The 21,760-nt window shown below is 38.2% G+C and overlaps 1 protein-coding gene across 9 annotated transcripts in view; it reads right to left on the bottom strand.

Annotated features, from left to right (window-relative positions):
* The window catches only part of PLAGL1 (PLAG1 like zinc finger 1), a 150,739-nt gene that overhangs the window by 27,716 nt on the left and 101,263 nt on the right, over window positions 1-21,760 (bottom strand). For 8 of the 9 annotated variants that reach the window (XM_036870949.1, XM_036870950.1, XM_036870955.1 and 5 more), the window contains 2 exons: window positions 17,491-17,532; window positions 2,153-2,226 (listed from right to left, as the gene is read on the bottom strand). The gene's annotated coding sequence lies outside the window, so the exon portion shown is untranslated. The remainder of the gene's footprint in view (window positions 1-2,152; window positions 2,227-17,490; window positions 17,533-21,760) is intronic. The other variant, XM_036870953.1, reaches the window with a different exon arrangement.

Raw genomic sequence — 21,760 nt, 5'->3', positions numbered from 1 at the left:
GCTTTATTTATTAATTGTAACCATAATATTTAACACCCTCCTATATTATGACCCCCCAACGCCCTTCATCCCCAACGGCCTTCACTTTTTAACTTTTTGTTTGTTCAGGGAGTCAAGGAAGTAAAAAAAAAAAAAAAATTAATGCTATTTCTTGGATAGTAACTTTCCTTACCTAAAAGTGGTATGATAACGTGTTTTACTCTCCCTTATTCTTTTACTAGAAGCATACTCTACTTAATACGAAGCTGTGTTCCTACAGTTAGTTAAAAAACATTAAGCAAATGATAGTATTCTGCTGGATCCAGTCCAAGAAAGATGGGCTGGCGGAGTGCAAACAGCACCGGCTTTGGAGTCACACGGCTCTAGGTCGGAACACTGGCTCTGCTACTTGCCAGGTATGTAACCTTCAGCAAGTTCCCTAACTTCTCTTCATGCTTACATCACTCTACCTGTTACAAGATTATGCATTACATATGTCCATACGGAGGCACAATGACTGGGGCAGAGTCTGAAGTTTATGTACAAAGTAGATGTGGCCTGTTAATAAGTATCAAGAATGATTTTATACACTGGGTAAGTTCACAATTAGGAAATATGAATAACCTGTTTCAGAATACAATACATATAACAGAAAGTATGAATTATTGGTTCACTTCAATAATCTTTCTTTAATTTGGATCATGACACAATTCCATTTTCTAACACATACTTGTAAAAGAAATTTCTAATTATTTCCTGCCTCCTTCAAAACTTTGTATGTCATGTATTTGAAAGATTTTTAAATTCTTAAGCAGTATAATATTATCAGCTGTGCTTTTAATGGCAATGTCACATTTAACTAGAGAAAACAATTACAAATAGGCCTGGCATGAATTGGTCTTACAGGTATCATGAAGTCACCCAAATGATATACAGAAGTGATTCTGGCACATTTGGATTGCGCTAGAATCTTTCTTTTGAATGTATGAGTGGGGAAGTGGATTAATTTCAATTAGAACCATTTGGAGAACAGGAATTTAAACACACACATCTAATATTTCACTTTGGCCCTTCACCTGGAGCAGCTGTGGACAGCCTTTCTAGAAGTCAGTCCAAGAGCAAAATAAATTTGGAAGTGGTTTATCTAGTTTAGGAGAAAAAAAAAAAACCAAAAAAACTCAAGTGTAAGATGGGATGTTAAGAAAACTTACAAAGAAGACTGGAATAAAAAAATATGGCATATTACAGTCAAGGACATCTTGCAAAAAAATATGTGGAGAGAGGCCAAAAGTAATGGTTAAGCAACACTGTTAGCACTAAAGCTGCAAAATAGGGGGAGGGTTCCTTTGGGGTGAAGAAGGCAATGGGCTTAAACAGAGAACTAATACATGTTAAAGGAGAAAAACAACCAAAATGTTGGATATGAAATTTAATGACTAGGTGTCATTATTTTGAAATAGCCGTTTAAAACAAATCATAATCTCTATATGTATGATGGAGAAAAATAAAAAATCAAAACTTCTGATAAATATTGGGGATCCTGTCAACCACGAGTTCCCTCAAATTTAGGGGCAAATGTAGGTTACCTCCACTGGATTTAGTGGCATACTTACTTCATAATTTTAGGAAATTTGGACAGAATATATGGAAATTGAGAATCACCTCACATTATGACTTCAGGAGCATGATTTAGAGACTCTGAATTGTGATGTATGCAACATACTAAATATGATTCTAAATGGAGTCTAATACCCCCAAATTTCCCCTAGCATTAATTTGTTTTTATTTGAAAACATCTTTTTAAGTGTCAGGGAGGGAGATCACAAGTTTCTAGTAAACAAGTCATGATAAATAAAAGGCATTTGTATAGTGCCCCTTATTTCTAAAGTTATATGAATATCAATGACAGTTCTTAGCATGTTCTCTTGATTTTTCTAAAGAGTAAAAAATAGGCTTTCATATTCCCCAACCATAATTTTTCCCTCAAGGTCTGCAGTTCCTCAAATGAAAATTCTCGGAGAGCAAGTGTTTTCTGGAACATAACCCCCTCTCCCGTGGAGAGCGGGAAGCTTTGGCGTGTGCTCTAACGTAGGAGAATGAGAACACAGACTCACAACTGGCCACAGAGAGCAGCCTGGGCATAAGTCAGAGGGTGTAGCGGAGACACACTTACCTTTCTAAGTCTGAGGTACAGAGGAGTTTCAGATGTGACATGAAACAGAGGCCACATCAGATGTGAGAGCAACCCTAGAAGAGGAAAAAAATGTCAAAAGGTTAAAGAAAAAAAAAAAAGGCATTGAGAAAAACCACACCGATACTGTGTTAGGACACATTTATATACAGAACGTGAGTTCAGGAATGCCAGGATCAAAAACTTCTTTCCGTCAGTATGCCATCGTGTTATATTCCAACCTTCCAGAGACACACCTCTAAGTTCTTACAGGATTTTTAGTTTGAGAGAGACTGGTAACGTGGTGACGTGGTGACGTGGTGATGAGCTGGGGCCATGGTGCCAGAATGCCTACATTCAGATCCAGGTGTCACCTGGAGCCACTCAGAAACCTCACACCACTTGTTGAGCAGCTCTCTGCCTCAGCTTCTCGCCTGTAAAATGGAGATGATAACCATACCTGTAGCCTAAAAGCCTTTTGAGGATTAAATGAGTTAACGTGAGTGAAGTGCTGAACACTGCACCTGGGAAGCAAGGTGTACTCCTGTATTTGCAATTCTTTTCCAGAGACCCCAGTGCAAGTGAAAATTTCTCAGAGCCTCAGGAAGAAATCAGATGATAATCAGAACCTTTTGTAAAAGGGTCAACTAAGAACGTTATCCTTTAGGAAAAGGAAGCAAGTACCCAAGTAGGGCTGAGGGTGCACTGGGGAAGAGGGGAAAAAGACAACAAAGAGCAAGGAAAGACCATTAAAAGGCCAAAAACAAACAAACAAACAGGCAAACAAAAACCAAACCAAAAAAGAACCCAAAACCAAAAGGAACCTTTGCTTAACTGCAATTTTTTTTTTTTCCAAAGACAAGCTTACTACTCAGAGGAGAGGCCTGAAGGGCAGAACTTGTTGACAGTAAGCATACCCGTCTTTCTTGTAATTCAACCTAACCCGTAAGGAGGATGTTTCCCTTTCAATGACTAGATCAGCCTGTATTAGGACTGCTTTATTTGGATGGATGGGAAGCCGTCTAAGAGGGAAGTATCTTTCTGCTAGGAAGTTTGCCTATGGAGATAAACACACACATAAATACAAAGATCTAATATATGTTGATTCCCCAAACGTATTTTGAGGGTTTGACTCTTAAATTACTTGAAATTCTTCTTGTATATGACAACAGTCTTCAGGCCTGAGAAAAGGACTCTTTTATGGAGGATCATGTAGTTGACGTTATCTGGTTCTATAAACACAGCAAGAACACAACTTTTAACTACAGTCACTCCCTAGGGCCTGTATGTAGTTCTATCAATGTAGACAAGATATGCCTCACCGCTTTTAAGCTGAAACATCAAACGGAAAAGTGTCGTTTGATTTCCTACTTCTCCTTCCACCCTCTACCCCTCCCGACTTTGGTATGATGTCACACGAAATTACTTCCAGAAACTGGGAGTTATAAAACCTAAGTAAGAGGCTTACAGCTTTCTTATCTACAAGTTAATACTTACGGGGGCGAGAGTCTATCAATGATCAAGGCCATGGTAATTTTTCTGTTTTGTAAGAAATCTAAAATCTCAGCAGAATCACAACCTGCTGAATCGACCACATCTGTATGACCCATACAAGCACCTATCCCTCTACAAGATTGCTACCACGACTCATAAATTTGTAAACCTGTATTTTAAACTTCAACCTTACTTTTAATCAAGACAGAAAACCAAACAGGTTGCTTTTAACGTAATCTTTGTGGTAAAAATAAAACAAAAATAACATGGAGAATAAAACATTAGCCAGTTCCTGCACTTGCGTGCTTACTTACCTCTCCCCTGCACCCACCTTTTCTAAAGTTTTCCATTATGATTTTAAGATGTTATTTTTCCCAAAGAATGTTGACAACTATTTCCCACTTAAAGCTCTGGTTTAAAAAGAAATTGGGTTTAACTTGAGAATAACTCAGGAATTGGGCTTGTCCTAGGGTCCTGTGAAATCACAGTAGTCCCCTAGAATCAAAATTTCCCTTACACACTTTTCACTTAGAAGTAAAGGTGTTTGCTTCCTTTGACAAGAGGTTCATAACATACAGTGGTGGTAAAGCTGGTTAAAGAAACTGTCAAAGGTTTTGTTTTGCATTATTTAACATTACATCATAGAATTAAATCCTGAAAATGGAAGTCTATCCATCTCAATCACTAAATCTGGTCAGGTGAAAGTCTACAAAACTCAAAAGTTTTTTCATCTTCTTACTGAAAATACCTAAACACTGTGCTGAGACTTATTTTTTTAAAAGAATATTAAAGAAGAGAGCTTGGGATTTGAAAAGGACAATGCCATACACTTTCTATGCCTCCTGTTCAGAGGCTGATGGACTGCCCAACAAACTTGCCACATTGAAAAACTGTTTAATAATTCTCCATAAAGGAAAGATTTTAAAAAGCTATGGCACCAATCAGGTAACAATAGATCAATCAGGTTTTCCTAAATGTAGTATTTGCAGTTGAAGCCTGGATAAGTAATTACATTCAAAGTAATGTACAGGGAGCTATCAATCCCCATTCATTCAGCACACATTCACTGAGCCAAGAGCTTTGCTGGGTTTGGAGATATAAAAATGAATACGACACAGCTGCTTTACTTCCAGCTAAAAGAATACACCTAAACAAAGAGCTACAGGGCAATGTGTTAAGTGTTATAATAGAGGTGTGCACAAAGGGCTGAGGGCCAGAGGAAAAAGCTATAAATTCTTCCTGGGAAATCAAGCAAGTGAGGGGAGAGATAAAAGAAGGTATGGTGATGTTTCCTTGTGATAAACTTGACTTTTTCTTTACTGTGTTGTCAAAAGTAAGGCAGTAATTTTAGGATTTATGAACTGTTCTCATCGCAAGTGCTAAATTGATCTACAAGCCAGTTTCATTTATGCTTGACACAGACTTCCAGTTATAATATCCCAAGAATAAACATTTTTAAAAATAAATGTGATTTGTAGTACTTCCACTCAACACACACAATCCAGAACAGCACAAACAGCTAACGTGAATGAAACTTAGATACAAAGTTCAAAGATGTTTTGAAACATAAATGAATGAAAGACACATTCTAGAGACTTAGTGGTAGCATATTAACAATGCTTAAAATAAGTTTCAATTTTTTTCTCTTCTTCTTAAAGCAAAAATAAAAGAATCACCTGATTATATCATGGTTAATATTTGTCTTTCTCTACTTCTGTGTTTAAAAAAATAAGGAGGGTATTGGATCAACTTCTACTTAACATCATTTATTATGCATATCATATTCCTACTTATAACACAGTTGTGACAGAACCTCCATTGTTCATTACACACTAGCCCCAAACTTGAGTAATTCTAATGTAAGCATGAGAAACCACGTCTCCTTTGGGGTGAATTTCCAAATTCCTCTGTGTTAAATTGAGGTCTAATTTTCCCTGTGCCTGGTTTTCACAAGAAGGTCCATTCCACCCCATGTGCTCCTTTTCAGCTGTCAATAAACAGAGGCAGTGAATTCCCCCACGGCTTCACAAAGCTAGTTAGGCAGAGCCATTCATTCCTTCAGGAAAACAGGGCATTGATTTCAGTGAGTTCCCAGGGAGCAGCTGCAACAAAGAGATCAAAGGCCCACCTCTCTTTCCCTCCATTGCTTTCATTAGGCCAGGCCCAGACAAACAGCGACAGGTTTCCTCGAGACAAGGAGAGGGCCGGCAGACCACCTCATGGTTCAATTCAAATTCATCCGTTTCCTACATTCCAGTGACAGTCCAGAATGCTAACCATGACAAACCAGCACAATCACCCGGCATAATATACTGCTCGCTAGTTCATCCAAGGTCAGAGGGAGAAAACAAGCGCTGAGGGAAGTCCTCCGCTTCTAGGGCCCGCTGAGCCACGATGGCCCCCCGACATTCCATAAATAAACTAGGCCCGCTCACTCTCCCTTTCTTTCTCCACCCTGCAATCCCACAAGCGATGGTCTCACTTAATCTGCAATTTCTTTCACGTCACCATACCTAAACCACTGGGACACTCTATTCTCAACCTAATGGTTCTGCTGATGATAGGAGGTCGGCTACACGCACTGCCCTTCTTGGTTCACACCCAGTAAACTACTACCGTATGATGAACTGAGAGCTGTAACTCCTGGGGCTTCCCTCAGGCCTCATCTCCAGCGAAGGCCACGAGACCCAAAGAGAGACTCCGTTTGCATAAATTCTGTTTGCAAAACACAAACACGAACAGAGATAGAACAGTTAGCTTTTTGATGTGAGCTAGGTAATCACCGAAACTGGTAATCCAAGCTCTTAAATGACAGTCTGTGGGTGAATGAGGTGTAGGGGTGTGTGTGTGTGTGTGTGTGTGTGTGTGTGTGCGCGCGCGCACGCACGCACGCGCACGCGCATGTGAGTGAAGAGGGTTAGCGAGGGGGAGGGGAGAACCAGAGGGACTAGGAAAGAAAGTGGATTACCCTGATTGGTTACCCACACTGAACACACAGAATTAAAAGATTTCCCAAGTCTCCACTGAATTCCGAGCTGCTGCTTTGACACCACGTTCACGACAGCCCTTAACAAAATGCACTCATTTCATTGTGCTCCCCTCCATTTCTGCTGCTAATCCTGAGTAAACATGGGAATAGATGGGTTAAGTTTCAAAATTCCTAAACCAAAAAGAAAATAAACAATACTGGAATGAAAGGTATGGAGAACTCACTCCATGACACAGAACACAACCTTCCCACGTGCCCATCTTAGGAGCTTCGGGACTGACCTGGGGGGGGGGGGGGTCCATTCATTGATTATTCATTTGACTGCCAAAGATGCCATTTTGTATAGGGTACTGAACAGTCCCTCAAGGTAAAGACTTTCACTTTTCTCAAACTGGGACAGAAATAAACTTAGAAAATACAGAACTCCCAACTGCACAGGAAAGGTAGCAGAATTCTTGGTAGGCTCAGTGTGACAGTTATATTAGGAACCTCAAAGCTGACTCTGGCACTGATTCACTTTGGCCTCTGTGTCTCCCTACTCTTCCAAAATGGAGACAGAAACATCCGTGAAGAATTCCTTTACGAAGTATTGTGAAATAATCGTTCCTCAAAAACGATGTACTTCATCGAAGAAAGCTGGTCTTATGAGTAGAACCTCCTTCTATAATAGATCACTCTAATTCAATAGAGCTGCTTTGGAAACTCACTACATTTCTATAAATCAAATCATTTTTTTAAAAGCACTCAGAAAATTTACTACTTGAAGAAAGGCTATGGCAAATGACGACATACACTCATCAATTCACTTATATACTTTTCAAAAGCATTTACAAAGCACTTAGAAACATCAATTTGATCTTCACCATAACCATCTGAGATAGGTGGTTTTATGAATTTCTATTTTTGAATGAGGAAAAATGCCTCAAGAGAGGTAATAAATTGATTTGCCAAAGTCACAGAACAAGTAAGTATATGAGTCACAACTTTAAATATTGTTTCTAAATCCCATGCTGTTTCCTTTGCCCCTAGCTACCACCTCTGCATGTAATTATTCACTGACGTTCTCCGTAACTGTATTAAATAAGTAATCAGAATCTATTTCTAAGCCCAATGCATTGTACCGTTCATTCAAGGAGGCAGTGTTTAAGAGTATGGACTCTGGTGTCAGGTTCACATTCAAATTTTAGTGTCACCTTTTAGTAGTTTTGTAAATTAAGCAATTAACAATATTTCCAGAACCTCGGCTTCCTCATCTGTAAAAAAGGAATAATACCTTCTTTCATAGGGCTTGCAAAGGATAGAATTAGATAACCTGTGTAAAGCACCTAGAGCAGTGTTAGCATATAAGAAATGCTCAATAATGGTAGCTATTATCATTGATGTTGAAAATCAAACCAATATAAAACTTGTTAAAAGGGGGAAAATGCTTCCTTTTCAATAAAAAGACACAAAATTTAACTTTCAGCCTCTAGATTACATGATTTCCTCTAGCACTAAAAATTTAACACTCAAGTCTAGGATTTTATGGGGCCAAGTAATAAACCAAGATCAAACTGTCATAAAAGATAAGCTACTATACAAAACAGAAACACTAATTGAACTGTCTTAAAAAAAAAAAAAAACCTGAGGCAAGTCCGTGGTTGCTATAAAGCAGCAATGTTGTTTTTCTGTACAATCAGTTTTACTTCTTGCCGTTTAACCATTTTAAGTAGAAATGTATTGGTGTTAGGCAGAAATTCACAGACTATTGCCACATGAAGAGAAAAATACCTAATAGGAATATTTGTTTTATGTAGCTAGTGCGTTAAAGTTTTCAAAGAACTAATACATGTCTTACTTCATTTGACCCTCATGCTACTCACTAGGAGAACATGGATTAACTTTCTAGCACAAGAAAAGACTGCCAGTGATAAACGGCAAACCTTACTTTTTAACTCCTTGTCTCATTTTTCGTGACCCCTTATTGATAGATGATGGTATGTAGATGCTACAGTGCAGAGTGTACAAAATACTATGGGAAGACAGAGACAGGCCAGTAAGTCTTGGAGAGCCAGAAAAGGCTTTGGAAAGTAGATGGCATTTATCCAACTTTTACCTAGTACACAAGCACGTCTAGAATATTCTTGATTGTTCTTGAGCTTCACGGGATTTTCTCTGAACTCTGAATATGTCATTCAGTGATTTAGTTGTCCTTCACTGCTTTTGCTGATCTGCAAACTTCAATGGATCCCCCTTTAAAAATTTTTTTTATCCAACGCTTTGATATTTAAAAAGGCAGGGAATTGAGGCCACTGTTGTTTGACTCAACACCACTTAAGGCTCCTTCTAATTCTATAGTTCTGTGATTTTTAAAAATTACTGCTCATTCTTACATTGCATTACCTACTATATAACACATCAGTTTAAATGTGCTTGTTTATCTACAGCCTAATAACACTGAGAAATTTTTTTTTCCTTCACTACCATTTATCTCAGAAATTAATAGTTGGGAAGAACTCTTAAGAATGTCTAAGGAAGCATGTCTCACTAAAGAAACTCAGTCCATAGCTGTGGAAGTTTGATGGTTATTTCTTTCTTATGAAGGGCTAAGAATTGCCTTTTTATAACCACCTCTAATTGTCTTCTCCAACAATATGAAACATAGTTTTTAACAAAAGACATTCAGATATTTGAAAGCAATTTTAACAATCCCTTACCTTGAGCCATTAATTTGAGACTGTTCTTTCCTAATATAGATACCTAGTGCTATAAGTTTCCCTCTAAGCACTGCTATAGTTGCATCTTAATTATTTGGAAATATGTTTCATTTCCATTCAGTTGAAAATACTTCCAATTACCCTTTTCATTTATATCTCATGGGTTATTTGGTAAAATTCACCAGTGTGACCATTTGGGCCTGGGTGTTTTCTTTTTTGGAAGGTTTTTGGTGGTGGTGGTGGTATTGTTTGTTTGTTTTTAACATATACTATTAATTTGATGTCTTAAATAGATATAGAGCTGTTCAGGTAATCTATTTCTCCCTAAGGGAGTTTTGGTAGTTTGTATCCTTCTAGGAATTGGTCCATTTCATCTAAGTTCTCAAATTTGTGGGCAGAGATTGTAGTATTCTCTCATTAGCCCTGTAAAATCCATGAGGTCAGTAGTCATGGCTCCTCTTTCCTTCCTGGTACTGGTAATTTATGTCTTCTCTCTTTTTTCCTTGGTTAGCCTCGCTATAGGTTTATCATTTTATTAATCTTGTTCAAAGAAACAAGCTTTTCATTTTGTTGGTTTTTATCATTTTCCTATTTTCAATTTTGTTGACTTCTCTAATTTTTATTATTTACTTTCTTCTGCTTGCTTTAAGTTTAATTTGCTCTTCTCTAGTTTCATAAGGTGGAAACTTCAGTTATTGATTTTAGTTTTTTTTCTAATATAAACATTTAATGCTATAAATTCCCTTCCAAGCACTATTTTAGCTGCATCCCACACATTTTTATAGACTATATTTTCACTTTAAAGTATTTTTAAATTTTTCGTGAGACTTCTTTGATGCAGCAGGCATTATTTAGAAGTGTGTTAATTTCCAAATATTTGAGAATTTTTACACTATCTTTTTGTTATTAATTTCCATTTTATTTCCACTGTAGTCTGAGAATGTATTTCGTATGACTGGCATTCTTTGAAATGTAATGTGTTCTGTATGGCCTAGAATGTGCCCCTGGGTTACTGAGAAGTGTGTTGTTCAGTTTAAGATATTTTTCCAGATACCTTTCTGTTCTGATTTAATTCCATTATGGTCAGAGAACATTCTTTGTATGATTTAAACCCTTTTAAATTAATTGTCTTGTTTTTTTTACCCAGAATATGGTCTATCTTGATAAAGTTCTGGGCATGCTTGAAAAGAATGTGTATTCTGCTTTTGTTGGGTAGAGTGTTCTATAACTGTCAATTAGTTCAAGCTGGTTCATAGTGCCGTTTTAGCCTTCTATATCTTTATTGGTTTGTTATCTACTTGCTGTATCTGTTGAGAGAGGGTACTGAAATCTGACTATATTTGTGGATGTGTCTATTTCTCCTTGTATATACTGAAACCCTGTTATTAGGTGCATAAACATTTAAGATGACTTTTTTTGATGAATTTACCACTTTATCAATATGAAAGAACCTTCCTTCTCCCTGGCAATATTCTTTGCTCTAATTTCTACTTTGTCTGATATTAATATAGCCATTCCAGGCTTTTTTTTTTTTTAAACTTACTTATTTATTTTCTTGTATTTTTTTTGGCTGCATCAGGTCTTAGATGCGGCACGCAGGATCTTTGTTGAGGCATAAGGGATCTTTCGCTGTGGCACGCAGGCTTCCAGGGCTCATGGGCTCTGTAGTTGTGACACATGGGGTCCACAGCACGTGGGCTCTGTAGTTTGCAGCACATGGACTCTCTCATTGAGGCACGCGAGCTCAGTAGTTGTGGTGCATGGGCTTAGTTGCCCCATGGCATGTGGGATCTTAGTTCCCCGACCAGGGATTGAACCCACATCCCCTGCATTGCAAGGCAGGTTCTTTACCACTGGACCACCAAGGAAGCCCCCACTCCAGGCTTTTTTTTTTTTTTTGGCTGTGTTGGGTCTTCGTTGCTGCATGCAGGCTTTCTCTAGTTGCAGCGAGTGGGAGCTACTCTTCATTGCAGTGCATGGGCTTCTCTTTGCAGTGTCTTCTCTTGTTGCGGAGCACGGGCTCTAGGTGTGCAGGCTGCAGTAGTTGCAGCACACGGGCTCAGTAGTTGTGGCACATGGGCTCTAGAGCTCAGGCTCAGTAGTAGTGGCGCACAGGCTTAGTTGCTCCACGGCATGTGGGATTTTCCCAGACCAGGGATTGAACCTGTGTCCCCTGCATTGGCAGGTGGGTTCTTAACCACTGAGTCACCATGGAAGTCCGCAGGCTTTTTAAAAAAATTAGTGCTGAAGTGTATATTATTTTCCATCCTTTAGCTTGTAACCTATTTGTGTCTTTATATATATGTTATGCACTATTTTTGAAGGCAGCATAGAGTTAATCCTTGTTGGTTTTTTTTTTTGAACCTAATCTGATATTCTTTGCCTTTTAATGAGAGTATTTAGATCATTTATACTTAATGTGATTATTGATATGGTTAGGTTGAAATGTAGCATCTTGCTTTTTTTTTTTTTGTATTTGTCCCACCTGTTCTCCATTCCCTTTTCCCTTTTTCCCTGCCTTCTTTTGAACTAATTTTTTTTTTTCTGATTTATCTCCTTTGGCTTATGACTATTTTTTTATGCTTTAGTGTTGATTTAGGGTTTATGGCTATATCCTTAACTTACTACAATATCCCTTTAAGGGATATTGTACTTCTTCACATATGGTAAAAAAACTTTAATATTATATTTCAATTTTTCCTCTCCTGACCTTTGTGCAATTATTGTCACACCTTTTATATGTCATAAACCCCAACTCCACTATTACTATTTTTGATTAAACGATTACCTTTTTAAAAAGATTTAAATTTTAAAAAGCAAAACCTTATACATTTACCCAGGTGTTTACCATTTCTGGTGCTCTTTATTTCCATTTGGTATTATTTTCTTTATTCCTGAGGACTTTAACATTTCTTGTAGTGTGGGTCTAACGGTGATTAACTCTTTAAGCTTTTGAATGTGTGAAAATGTCTTTATTTCACTATTTTTTTTGAAAAATACTTTCATTAGCTATAGATTTCTAGGTTAACAGCTTTTTCTTTCATTACTTTAAAGACATTGCTCCACTGTCTTCTGGCTTGCTTTGCTTTTGATGAAAAGTCTGCTGTTGTTCTTTGTTCCCCTAAATTTATAGTTTCTTCGTTCTCCATTTTAAAATCTTTCTCGTTATTACTGGTTTTAAATTATCTGATTATGTTGTGCCTTGGTGTCATTTTCTTCATTTTTTTTTTTTTTTTTGGTAATTGCTAGCTTTTCATTGAGCTTCTGAGATTTGTGGGCTTATGGTTTTCATTAAATTTAGCAAATTTTCAGCCATTATTTTAAAAAAATTTTTTCTGTTCCCTCCCTCCTTTGGAGACTCTAATTACACAATATTTTTGGCTGTTTAAAGTTATCCCACAGCTCACTGATGGGCTTTTTTCCCCAGGATTTTTGTGTCTTTTATTTTGTATAATTTCTATTGCTGTGTCTTCAAGTTCATGCAATCGTTCCTTCTGCAGTGTCTAGTCCGCTGTGAATCCTATCCAGTGTATTTTTCATCTCAGATGTTTATGTTGTCTCTAGAAGATCAATTTGGGTCGTTTTATAGCTTTCATGTCTTTTCTTAACAAATTTATGCTTCCTCTATTATCTTGAACATATAAAACTTAGTTATACTAATGTTTTTAATATCTTCATTTAGTGACTATGTTATTTATTAAAATCTTATTAAATTACTTAAATAAAATCTGTATTAAATTTGTTTATTAATATCTTTATTAAATCTTTCATTTCTGAGTCTATTTTTATTGATTGAATTTTCTTTTACTACTGAATTTTCCTGTTTCTTTGCATCTGGTAAATTTTGATTGAATGCTAGACATTGTGTACTTTACCTTGTTAGGTGCTGGATATTTTGTGTTTCTTTATATATTCTTGAGCTTTGTTCTGAGTTGGAGTTAAGCGACTAGAAACAATTCGACCCTTTTCTTTTCTATTTTAATTTTTTGTCCACGCCATGCGGCATGCAGGGTCTAACCCGTGCCCCCTGCAATGGAAGTGTGGAGTCTTAACCACTGGACTGCCAAGGAAGTCCCACAGTTTGACCCTGTAAACCAGAAGTCTGCAAATTATAGTCCACGAGCCAAATTTGGCCCAGAGTCTACTTATGTAAATAAAGTTTTATTAGAACACAGCCACTCCCATTCATTTACATATTGTCTATGACTGCTTTAACATTACAATGGCAGAGCTAAGTAGATGCAGCAGAAGTCATATTGCCTGTAAAGCCTAAAGTATTTTCCATCTGGCTCTTTACTAAAAAACTTTTATGATTCCTCTTTAATGGCTTACTTTTAAGATTTGTTTTGTTTTGTTTTTTTTGGCCGCACAGTGCAGCTTGTGGTATCTCAGTTCCCCAATCAGGGATCGAGCCAGGTCCACAGCAATGAAAACCCGTGTCCTAGTCACTGGACCACAAGGGAATTCCCACTTTTAAGATTTTTTAGGTAGGATCAGGGCAGCCTTTAGTCTAGGGCTAATTTTGCCTCACCACTGAGGTAATACCCTTCTGAGCACTCCATCTAATGCCACTTGTATTACAAAGTTTTTCTACTCTGAATGGTGGGGATGCACACTTCCCAGCCCTACATGAGCTAACTTTCCCTTCCCAATGGTTTTTCTCCAAGCCTTGGGTAGTTCTCTCGTAAGCATGCACTAATCAGCACTCAGCTGAAGACTCCAAGGGAACCCTCTGAAGATCTCCAGAGCTCTCTTCTCTCTGGTCCTCTGTCCTGCAAATTCTAGCTGCTTCAACCTCCCTGAATTGCCAGCTTTATCACCTCAATTCAGGGTGACTACTGGGCTGTGTTTGGGTTCCCCTCTTACACTGTGGCCTTGGGCACATCATTTGTTTCCTTTATCTCAGGGTTAACTGTCTTATGCCACTTGTCACCCAATGTCTAAAAACCTTTGTTTCATACATTTTATGGGGTTTTGTTTGTTTGTTTTGCTAAGGCAGGATAATAAATCCAGTTCCTGTTACTACATCATGACTGAAAGTCATGGTAGAAGTTCTCTCAGTATGATATTCCAATTCCTTACATTTGCATTAATGTTTTATATTTACAAATAAGTACTGACAAATCTACACTATCTCATTTCATCCTCTCCACATTGCTAAAGTGTAGAGATTACAAAAAATGCAAAAAATTTTCTGGGGTCACATTACAGAGCAGCTCATGTCTCCTAGTCATTTTCTCTTCCGTAAAATATACGTAATTTTTTCAAAATTTACTATATGTAATGACATAAATTATAAAAGACTATCTTCTCTACAAAGTAAACTGTAAAATAATTTATTACTAGTATCTCAAGCTTATAAAACTGAGCAATATCAGATTAAAGGATTACTAGTTACTGAATGTTGCTAATGGCCAGGTCTATCACCTCAATTAATCCTCATAAGCCTCACAACTATTATTATTTCAATTTTATAAAAGACAAACTGTGGCTAAGAAAGCCTCATTAACTTGCTTATAGTGTACTTATTGGAATCACAGCCAGAATTCAAGCCAGGCTACACTTGGTTCTAAAACTTGGGCTATCCACCATTCTGTCTGCTCTTAATTTATAGCTCTTAAAAAGCACACTTCTGGGGGCTTCCCTGGTGGCGCAGTGGTTGAGAATCTGCCTGCCAATGCAGGGGACACGGGTTCGAGCCCTGGTCTGGGAAGATCCCACATGCCGTGGAGCAACTGGGCCCGTGAGCCACAATTACTGAGCCTGCGCGTCTGGAGCCTGTGCTCCGCAACAAGAGAGGCCGCGAGAGTGAGAGGCCCGCGCACCGCGATGAAGAGTGGCCCCCGCTTGCCACAACTAGAGAAAGCCCTCGCACAGAAACGAAGACCCCACACAGCCATAAATTAATTAATTAATTAATTAAAAAAAAAAAAAGATAGCCTACAGACACCAGGCTTTAAAAAAAAAAAAAAAAAAGCACACTTCTGGAACTAAATTCTGATAGAACACTCTAAATCTTCAGTAACAAAATGGTATTAGGAATCATTTACTAAAAGTATCAATATCTACTCATTTTTATCAAAGAACTTCTAATCAAACAAGCACTGAAAAGAAAATGAAGTATATTCTTAGAAGAAATTTCAAACCTAGTTTTTCTCCCAGTAATCCTTAGAAATATACAGATGATTGAGATTTTAGTTGCTGTTTTCACTTACCTATCTCTGTGGTCACGAGGCAACAAGAGAAGGTTGTATTAGGCAAAGTCAGTAACCGCTATACAATCCATTTTCCCTATCCCACTTTCCCATCTTTGTAAACAAAACACACAAAAATTATTACTCTCGTAGAGTTCATCTTCAAGTGAAAGGGAGACAGACAAGTAAAATATATCAGAAGTGGTTAAAAAAATAAAGTACTGGGACTTCCCCGATGGTGCAGTGGTTAAGAATCCGCCTGCCAACGCAGGGGACACGGGTTCGAGCCCTGGTCTGGGAAGATCCCACATGTTGCGGAGCAACTAAGCCCGTGCACCACAACTATCGACCCTGCGCTCTAGAGCCCGCGAGCCACAACTACTGAGCCCACGTGCCACTACTGACGCCTGCGTGCCTAGAGCCCGTGCTCTGCCACAAGAAGCCACTGCAAGGAGAAGCCCGCACACCACAACGAAGAGTAGCCCCCACTCGCCGCAACTAGAGAAAGCCCGCACGCAGCAACAAAGACCCAACGCAGCCAAAAAAATAAATAAAAATAAATAAATTTATTTTAAAAATAATAAATAAAGTACTGTAGCGATAGGAAGTGCTGGGAGTGTAAGGCAGGGAGAAACAGTGGTAATTTGAAATAAGGTAGTCAGGGAAGGCCTGGATGCGGAGATGACAATTTTGCAAAGATTTAAAGGAGGTAAGGAAGCAAGTCATGTGGCTATTTGTGGGAACAGTAATTGCAAAACCCCAATGTAGGAACAAGAATATTGGTATGGCTAAAGCAGTGAGTGAGGGGGAGCAGTAAAAGGTTAGGTTAGATCAGAGGTAATGGGGGCCCATATCATGTACAAGTTGATAAGCCTCTGTGAAGAGAGGCACCGGAGTCACTGGAGCAGAAAAGTAACATGATCAGACTTAAGAGTTTAAATAATTTATCTGTCTGCCATTTGGAGAATGGGTTATAGGGGAGAAAGTGTAAAAGCAGGGAAACAAGTTAGGAGGCTATTTTAATAAAAAGATGAAGGCTTTGACCAGTATGGTAGTCGAATACATGGTGAAAAGCAGTCATCTTCTAGATATATTTAAGGCAGAGCTGACAGTATTTCCTGACAGCTGGGTGTATAGGGGATGACAGAAAGAAGAGAGGATGATGGTGCCACAGAGACTATCTGAGCAACTGGAGGAATGTAGTTGCCATTTACTGAGATGAGGAAGACTTAAGGAAGAAGAAAGTTTGGTTGGAGTGGAGAGGATTTAGCCATTTATACTGTAAATGTTTTCAGTGATAGAGGGGATAATTCATTTCCCAGGTTAAAAATGTTTGTTCAAATCTATTTCAAATGTTTAGATTTCACTGAGTTAAAAAAACTACCATGAAACAGGAGATCTAAATTTTTCTTCAATATGCTACAAGAAAAAGTTACAGAACAGAAATATAGCTACTCCAAATGATAAAATGAGAATAAAGCTAAATTCTCCCAATCTGCAATTCTCCCTTCATTTCATCTCATTGCCAGATTTTCACAGATAAACGAAACAGAATTTGTTATACCTCATTAGTCAAACCATTCACATTAGTGGCTTTCTCCCAGGATGTTGTGTCCCTCTTACCATCTGCCACAAGGATGTTCTAGGTGAAGACTGTGATGTCCAACAGGATGGATGGATGTGCCACCTCAGCTCCACAGATGGCACTTTGCTCCTGCTAATCATAACCCTGATAGGAAGTCACTCCAAAGAAACAGATGGCCCTAGCCCAAGATGTGTAATTCAAACTTCCTCAAAATAACTATCACCTAATGGTATGAGAAAAAGTGAGACTATCTTTAAAATAATATAAGAACCAAATAAAAAAAGGTTTTGCTCTAATTTTTGTTCAGGTTCTCTAGAAAAATATTCTCGTGTAATTAGAAAATATACAAGGTGAAGGATAAAGAAATTAAAATATCAACTTACAAAAGCCAATGATGACTATGTTGTCAACCAGGCGGGAAAAACCTAAAAACAAAAATAAAAATTATATATGTTTTATATAGTAGTTGTGTGTGCATTTTTATTTTTATTTTTTTTATTTTTTTATTTTTTCGCATTTTTAATTGTAACTGCACTGAGATAACGGCAGATTCACATGAAGTTTTAAGAGAGATCTTTAGTATCCTTTACTCAGTTTCCCCAGTGGTAATATTTCACAAAACTGAAGTGCAATGTCACAATCAGTATATGTGTGTATATATATATCATATATATTATACAATATACTGGTCTTTTTAAAATAAATTTATTTATTTATTTATTTTTGGCTGCATTGGGTCTTTGCTGTTGCGTGCAGGCTTTCTCTAGTTGCAGCGAGCAGGGGCTACTCTTCATTGTGGTGCGCAGGCTTCTCATTGCAGTGGCTTCTCTTGTTGCAGAGCACAGGCTCTAGGCACACAGGCTTCAGAAGTTGCAGCATGTGGCCTTCAGCAGTTGTAGCACACGGGCTCAGCAGTTGTGGCTCACAGGCCCTAGAGCACAGGCTCAGCAGTCGTGGTGCACGGGCTTAGTTGCTCCGTGGCATATGGGATCTTCCCAGACCAGGGCTCGAACCCATGTCCCCTGCACTGGCAGGTGGATTCTTAGCCACTGCACCACCAGGGAAGCCCTATATTGGTCTTTTGAGATTTTTCCCAGTTTCATTTTATTTGTGTGTTTATGTTTACTTCTATAGAATTTTATCACCTGCAGGCTCACAGATCCCCCGACAGCCAAGATACTGAACACCACAAGGATTCCTCATGCCATCCTTTCATAAGTACACCCACCTCCTTTCCCACAACCTCCTTCTGTCCCTAACCCCTTGTATATCTATTTTTAACACTAAAATAATAACATCCATTTGTGAACAATAAGTATCTTACTCACTGTGTGTTAAGAGACTACTGTGTAGTTGAATGTCAAATCATGAATAAGGAATTCTATTTTTCTGCATTAAAGAGTAAGTTTCAGTTTAAGGAACAAATTCTCTGAAAAGATGTTTGTTCCTCGTTACCTTAACATAGACTACTCACTTCAAAAATCAAAAGGTAAAAGGTAAGCTAAAGTAGTGACTGAACTCATAGATTTCATATTTTTAATATTTATTTTAAAATATTTTATTTTTTAGAGCAGTTTTAGGTTCACAGTAAAAATGATGGGAAGGTGGTTTTTTTCGTTGTTGTTTGTTTTTTAAATTTATTTTGGCTGTGCCGGGTCTTAGTTGCAGCATGCAGGATCTTTAGTTGCAGTACGCGGACTTCTTAGTTGCAGCATGCATGCAGGATCTAGTTCCCCGACCAGGGATCGAACCCAGGCCCCCCGCATTGGGAGCACAGAGTCTTACACACTGGACCACCAGGGAAGTCCCAGGAAGGTGTTTTTAATTTCAAATTCCACTTGTTCATTGCTGGTATATAGGAAAGCAACCGACTTTTGTATAATGAACTTGTATCCTACAATGCTGCTGTAATTGCTTATTGGTTTTGCTACTGAGGTAAGGCTAGCCTCATTGAATGAGTTAAAAAGTATTCCCTCTGCTTCTATCCTTTGAAAGTGATTATAGAGAACCGGCATAATTTCTTCCTTAAATGTTTGGCAGAATTCACCAGTAAAACCATCTGGGCCTGGTGCTTTCTATTTTGGAAGGTAATTATTTACCTGAATTCTTGAATTGAGAAATCCTCTTCAATTGTCTATTTCTTCTTCTGTGTTTTAGCAGATTGTCTTTTAAAGAGTTGGTCCATTTCATCCAGGTTATCAAATTTGTGGGCACTGAGTAGTTCATTGTATTCCTTCATTATCCTTTTAATGTCCAAGGGATCCGAAGTGATGTCCCTTCATTTCTGATATGAGTAATTTGTATCCTCCCTCTTCTCTTCTTAGTTAGCCTCATTAGAGGCTTATCAATTTTATTGATCTCTTCAATAAAACCAATTTTTGTGTCCTTGCTTTTCTCTATTGATTTCCTATTCTCAATTTCATTGATTTCTGCTCTAATTCTTATTACTTCTTTTCTTCTCCATACCTTAGATTTAGTTTGCTTTTCTTTATCTAGTTTCCTAAGATGGAAACATAGATTGATTCTTCCTTCCTAGCATATGCATTCAATGCTATACATTTCCTTCTAAGCACTGCTTTCTCTGTGTCCAACACATTTTGATAAGTTGTGTTTTCATTTTCATTTAGTTCAAAATATTTTTAAATTTCTCCTGAGATTTTTTTTGACCTATGTATTATTTGTAAGTATGTTGTTTAATCTCCATGTATTTTGAGAACTTTCCAGTTGTCTTTCTATTATTGACTCTAATTCCATTGTGGTCTGAGAGCAGATATCATATGATTTCTATCCTTTTAACTTTGTTAAGATGTGTTTTATGGCCCAGAATGTGGTCTATCTCGATGAATGTTCCAAGTGAGTTTGAGAAGAATGCCAGTATGCTTGGGTTCAGGTAAGAACCCTCTTCAACGTTGCAGACTGCTGACTTCTCATCGTACTCTCACGTGTCAGGAAAAACAGCTGGCTAGTTCTCTGGCCTCTTCTCATAAAGGCACTAATCTCATTCATGAAGGCTCCACCCTCATGATCTAATTACCTCCTGAAGCCCCACCTTCAAATATCATCACATTTGGCATTAGTATTTCAACATATAAATTTTGTGTGGACATAAACATTCAGTCCATTGTAATGACCTTATATAGAGATAAAGACAATTTAGTCATTTCTGAACAACCTCACTCTCTACAAAATCTCACACCAATAATAGCATGAGCTGGGGGAAAAGTTGGGTAGACTACTCAAAACCTATACAATTTTGTAATCAGAGAGCTAACCAAATAATAACGGGTACCTTGACCTTAACTTGGACAGCCCCAGTAGGCAGCTCAGTGTAACTGGAGAGTGCCTCAGGTAATATCAAAAATGCTCAAAAACAAAGGAATGGAAAGGCTACTGCAAGAGAAATGGCGACAAAGGGTTCAGAGATGGGGTCTCACAGCTGGGGAGAGTGACTTCACTCTAACCCTGTCAACTCAGACTCAGTTGGGTTCCAGAGCCTGCACAACTCCAGAACATTCCCCCACTCTTATTAATTTCCCACTTTCTCTACTATCTTCCAAATGACCTCCCACTCCCCACACTTGTACATACATCTCTCTGCTAACATCCCTACTTAATGCTTCACTGAGAGAGAGAGAGAGAGAGAGAGAGAGAGAGAGAGAGAGAGAGAGAGAAAGAGAGAGAGAGAGAGAGAGAGACAGAGAGAGAAAGAGAGAGAGAGAGAGAGAGAGACAGAGCGTGTTACTGGATGGAGCATCTCATCTTCCCAATGCTAAACCTACAAATTTCTCTTCCTAGCACCAAAGGTCAACCCCACCTCGCCATCCAAAGTTTTCTCTCCATTATCATCCTCTCCCTTTCTACTAGAGGTACTTCTCCCCAACACACAATCATGCTCTGGTATTTCCCAACCTTTAATAAACAAAACCTTCAATGACCTCACATTGCCCTCCAGTTCCCACTATGTTTCCAGACTAACTTTCTCAGATTAACTTCACAGAAAAGAATTGAAAATAGATAATCCCCATTTCCTCACCTCCTATTCACTTTCCAACCCATTCCCTTGGCTCTTATCTCCACCACTCTTTCAAAGGATCCTTATCAAGGTCATCAAAGCAATTCCTATTATCCTCATTTAACAAATCAGGACACTGAAGCTCAAGAGAAATTATTAGGTTGAGATAGTAAAGATACATACCTTCCCTTGGAGATAAGCAAAAGCCTAGGGCTGCCCCAAAGCACTCTTTTCAGGATATTAAACTAAGGACTTTATCTTCCAGGGACCCCCACCTCTTTCCTTCCTTATGTCACCCTCCCTGTACTAAATCTCAAGATTTACTCCTTAAAATACCTCATTACTTTTCATTATTTTAACTGAGAAAAAGCCTGTGCTTGACCTATGAATATTTTCTGTGTAGGCCACTTGGTGTATATTATATTGATCACAACAACCTGAGAATAGGTGGGTTTATACCCTTTATACAAATAAGAAAATTTTGGCTCAGAAAGAAAAGAAACCTTCCTAATATCGGACGGTTATGAAGTAGTAGAGCTAACATTTGATCTGATCACCCAGATCCTGCTCCCCAGGCTGACTGCCCTTCATGATGGTTAGATCTCACAGTTTCTTAGTTGTTCCTATTACATGGTAACAGG

This window comes from Balaenoptera musculus, chromosome 12 (assembly GCF_009873245.2).
Source record: "Balaenoptera musculus isolate JJ_BM4_2016_0621 chromosome 12, mBalMus1.pri.v3, whole genome shotgun sequence".
Lineage (NCBI taxonomy): Eukaryota > Metazoa > Chordata > Mammalia > Artiodactyla > Balaenopteridae > Balaenoptera > Balaenoptera musculus.
The sequence above is the reverse complement of the archived record's forward strand: the minus strand, read 5'-3'. Positions and strand labels throughout refer to the sequence as shown.